Source organism: Asparagus officinalis, chromosome 1 (assembly GCF_001876935.1).
Source record: "Asparagus officinalis chromosome 1, Aspof.V1, whole genome shotgun sequence".
Classification (NCBI taxonomy): Eukaryota; Viridiplantae; Streptophyta; class Magnoliopsida; order Asparagales; family Asparagaceae; genus Asparagus; species Asparagus officinalis.
The window spans coordinates 84,392,029-84,397,284 of record NC_033794.1 but is presented as its reverse complement, the minus strand read 5'-3'; the positions used below and the strand labels follow the sequence as shown (position 1 = coordinate 84,397,284).

General features: G+C 39.7%; 1 long non-coding RNA gene across 1 annotated transcript; it reads right to left on the bottom strand.

Annotated features, from left to right (window-relative positions):
* Positions 275–3,260, bottom strand: LOC109826894. Its single transcript, XR_002243301.1, has 3 exons — positions 3,059–3,260; positions 2,894–2,968; positions 275–311 (listed from the first exon to the last, which is right to left on the bottom strand). It is a non-coding gene; the product is annotated as an uncharacterized LOC109826894 (long non-coding RNA).

Here is a 5,256-nt window from a genome sequence, read left to right as displayed (position 1 = left end):
AAATACAATGAGTCAAATAAACAAGGTCTCACAAAAGCTCTCAACTCTAAACTAAAATACCAATCTAGAGTCTAAAAATAATCAACTACATGTGGAAAGCTCTCAACTCTAAACTAAAATACCAATCTAGAGTCTAAAAATAATCAACTACATGTGGAGTTCTGTAATAACTACAAAGTATAATAAGTTAGAGTCTAAAAATAATCAACTACATGTGGAGTTCTGTAATAACTACAAAGTATAATAAGTAGCTAAATGTACAACTAAGAAGTCCCATCAACCTGCGACTCTCCGTGTGCCAGACTCGCTGCCTAAAAGAGGGAAAACAACGAGCGTCAAAGTGCTAGAGAGATTATCACTACCTCTCCCCAAGGGAAGGGGTAGGAGTATATAAGAAAATAGTCAGTACTTACATATATCAAATCATTCTTATTGCTCTCTATGAATGAAAAACAAATAGTCAAGGAAACATACTCAAATCTCCAACATAAAGAATAAATACCTCATCTCGAATTACATCCGAGTAGCCTGCTTTAATATAAGAGGATGTCAACCAAACCAAAATGAATATAACTACCGTCCATAACGGGTGTGCCAAAATCTCAAAGGAAATACTCTACTCGTGAGTAATATATCATGGAAGTAAAACTTACAACTGATCAAATATCTATGTGTGCATCATCTTGTGCTATAGCGATACTCTTGTAATGCTCTTACTCAATCGCTTTGCGGCAATAGGAATTATTATCTCCCTATTCCGGATACATGTAATAACGATACTATTGTAATATTCTTACTCAATCGTTCTGCGGTAAATAGGTTTCATCTCCCTATTCTGGATACCTGAAAGATCAAATACTAGTCATGTGTATTTATCAAATTTAACTTGTGACAAAAGTGTGTTAATTCAACACAAACTAAGCATAAGTACACATATCTCGGTGTGCATGTCCACATCTGAAGTTCACCATCATCCCAGGTGTTAAACAAGTCTTAACATTGTAGTTAATCATCACAAGGTCGAGAGAAGTGCTCGACAAACAGAAATCAAACCAAAACAATGCATAGGCCAATATCAGATTGGCGGTCGACCGTGGCGGTCGACCGCAACGGGCTCCAGAGGCTACCCAAGTCTCTGTCCTGCACGCGGTCAACCATACCGGTCGACCGTGAGCCAGATTTCTAGTTTTCTCCGGATTGTCATGTGTCGTGTTCACGTCATGTTCTTGTGATTCAAACATGGTAAAAACTTCATGAATCTTGCATACTAACATGTTACAGCAGATATAAATATCTGGAATCAAAATCAACATATATAACCATGATTTTATGCATTAGATTTATGTTCAAAACCCTAAAACATGCATAAAAGCTCAAAACGATGAATCAAACTTCTTTCTTTAGATTAACCACGTTTTAAAATCATCTTCAGATCTTAATTACATCTGTAAAACTCGTTCTCAACCTTTTTAGCATAAAAAGACCTAATCTTTATACATATAATACAAAAGAGTTATCTTTTATTCATAATCTAGTTGTTTAGGCTCTACAAAACATGTTTAAATCTCTTTAAAAACGTTTTAAAAACTGGGAGGGGGATTAGCAGAGATGATACTCGCCTGAGATTGTCGAAAAACGTTTTAGAAGCAAGGTTGAAAGAGATCTCCACTCCAAAAGCCAAAAACCAAGAAAAATCTCGCTCAAAAGCCTCCAATTTTCTCCAAGAAATCAAACTAGGGTTTGGGGGGTTTGGTGGTTGTTAGAGTTCTTAGGAAAACTGAGAAAAATGTGAAAAACTCATATATATATATATATCAAGGAAAACGAATATGGATTTAGAAATCCGAAACCAACTCAAAATAGGGGAAACAGCTCTCTGCAGGTTTCGTGGTCGACAGTGGCGGTCGACCGGCTCCGGTCGACCGTGGAGGTAGACCGGACTGGGTAATTTTAGTTTTTTATGAGTTTGGTCATTGTGCATGTTTCTACTCTTTTCTCTCTCATGTATGAACTCGTTCATACTCAAAACACATGGTATTATACTCATATACCATTAAATAATATTTATCATACAAAATATCAATAAACCATAATTAATCTCAAATTAATATATCATTCAAAAATTATCAGGGTTTTACAGTTCAGGCTAAGGATTCAACCATGGTCACAAATCTTGGAAACTCGTATTCAAACCTCACATACGACCACAATTAAGTCCACGTCTCATGTGCATGCAATCAAGCCAAGCATACACATATGCAACCAAGTCAAAGGAGTTCGGCTATCAAGTTCCAAGCTCTCAAAACAAAATCATAGAAAAAAGCAAGGGGATGAACCAAATAGTCCCAACAACCAAACGATGACTTCAGTTCTCATCCAAAATTCAAGCAAAGAAATTTGACTCACACAAAACCAAGAGCCTCGATTCACACTCGAGGACAAAACCAAGAGGAGTGGTTCTCAAATACCTAAATTAAGCACTTAAGTCCTCATTATCATTCAAAATCCAACCTACATATCAAAATCAAAGTCTCGGCCATATCAACATGCAAATTTACGAGCTCACAAATCAAGTCAAGATCATACAACTAAACATGTGCACACAATCAAGTATTAAAAAACTTGATCCTCAAGCACAACCAAACGACCACACAAATCCAAGTCTTGGGTGTCAGTTTAGGCCATATACAACAACGCAATCAAACGAACAGTAACCAAGGGCAAGGCTCAGACATATGTAAGAGAATGAATCAAATCAATATCCACGGTCAAGCACCCCAAGTTTAGTTTCCATTTAAAATTAAACCTCATCTTCAGTCTTTCCCCCCAAAAAATCACAAGCTAGAAGATTAATTTCGATAGAAAATCAAAAATAAGGAAGGCACGAGTTTACCCGAGTTTGAAGAGGAAGAGCTAGCCACGTGGACTTGTGATGAATTATAGGGCTTCGAATTTAAGAGTTGAAACCCTAACAAGGAATTGGGGAAGTTAGGGTTTTAAAATCAAATGAAAATCGAAAAAGACGAACAAAATCAAAGGTTTGAGTCACGATATTTACTTGGAATCAAAGAGAGCACGAACTTGGGATTTGAAGGTAGCCGAAACCCTAATTCTTTGAGTCAAGATCTGACCGAAATCAAGAAGTTGAAAAGGGTATTTAAAGGGGCTTTCAAGAGTTTTGATCTTAGGAGAGTTCCTAGAGGAGGAGAGTTCTTGAAAGACCGATTTTTGAAAAAGGTGGGAAATTTGAAATTGGTAGAAGAAAATAAGTGGGGAAGAAAGAGGAAGGAGAAGCGGGTTTTTAAAAAAAACCCAGCACCCTATGACCCGCTCTCACACGGGTCAGCGGTGATCGACTGGCTCCCACACGGGTTAACGGGAATCGACCTGCTCCCACGCGGGTCAGCAAGCGTTGACCCGCACGCGGGTTTGGTCTGACGATAGTTTCTTTGCAGTATTTTTGCCCGCTTTCGTTCCTCTTCAATGTATTCGATACATTTATTCATACTCCAATAGGTATATGAGTCTAAACTATTTCTCACTCTTGACGAGAAGTTTCTGGAGAATATTACGTATAATATTCTTAAGGATAACCCGGCAACCTCTGACGAGTACACGAGTTTAAACTGATTCCCGAAACTCTCAAGAGTATACGAGTATAAACTGGTCCTCCTCGTTCTAACACCGTAAGAGCATAAATTGTGTCAACGCTAGTCAACGTGTTGCGACGAAAGTCAACACCGGTCAACACGTTGCGATGAAAGTCAATGTCGGTCAACGCTTAGCCTTATGTTAATGCCGGTCAACGCGTTGCGATAAAAATTAATGTTGGTCAATGCAAAACCCTAGGTCAACACTGGTCAACATGTAGCCCTAGGTCAATGGCAGTTAACATGTTACGGTGAAAGTCAACGCCGGTCAATGCGTAGCCCTATGTTAACGCCGGTCAATGCGTTGCGATGAAAATCAACGCCGGTCAACGCATTACGATAAAAATTAACGTCGGTCAATGTAAAACCCTAGGTCAACGTTGGTCAACACATAGCCCTAGGTCAATGATAGTCAACACATTACGATGAAAGTCAACGCCGGTCAACGCGTAGCCCTAAGTCAACTCCGGTCAATGCATTATGATGAAGATCAATGCTTCAATAGTTTTCGCTGAAACAAGAGTTGAATCAATCCTAGTTCAAGGGATATGAATACCCGACGAAGGTAATCAGTCCAACGTCAACCCAACGACACGAGCTAAGTTTAGAAACCAATACATTAGTTTCAATTCGAGATTTTGACAACGGTCAGACGATAAACGTAGTACCGGAAGAATTTTAGCTATTCGACAAAATACTGAATAGATTGGAAAGTGGAGAAGTTAAGAACCGAAGCCAATTATAGGTCCTTTGACACCGATTGAAGGTGGGGCCTATCATATCCAAAGTATTTCAGACTCTTCTATACATGAATGAGCCTGAAACACTTTGGAGGGGGTATATGTAGGCGTCTAAAAAAACCAATAGGTTCCCGCAAAAAGCTCGAGATAAAAAGAAAGCGAAGAACATCATCATCCAATTCAAGAAGGATTATCCAAGTAGCCAGCACTTGTCGGTCAGCTCCATGTACCTGTCGTGCTTATCGGTCAGCTTCAAGTGCCGTAAAGAAGGCAACAAGCGTATGAAGCAAGCTAGCAAAATGTACAAGTCAACAAGACAACAAAATATGCAAAACGGTAGAAAGTACAAGTCTGGGGATGTCGAAAAACACCAAAAGCTCAAAAGCCTCAGAACCCGCATAGGAGAGCAGGTCACCACTGGGTGACCCTCGCACACGCGGGTCACCAAGAGGTGACCCGCGGTCACGCGGGTCACCATGGTCTGTCTCGCGGTCTCGAGCCTCAAACGCGTTTTCGATAGTTTTTAAGCGGTTTTCATAGGATTTATCTGTTCTAGAGGTTTCCAACTGACTTGATATCATCCTACACGTGAATACGAGGCTATTACTGACTGAAGATAGGCCAAATCTCTCATTCTCTTCAAAATAACCACATCCGAGGCCATATAAATATAAGCCTAAGGGCTCCATTCTACAGGGCTGGAATTTTTATCAAGAGGATGAGGTGCTGCTGGATTGAGAAGTCAAGGAGCACAAAATTTCAAAGGAGGCTAGCTAGATCCTGGCGAACTCCGGCATAAAAAAGAAGCGTTTCGAAGGATCTAAGGCCCGTACCCCCTTTCCTTGAGATTAGGCTTGGTCTTAATC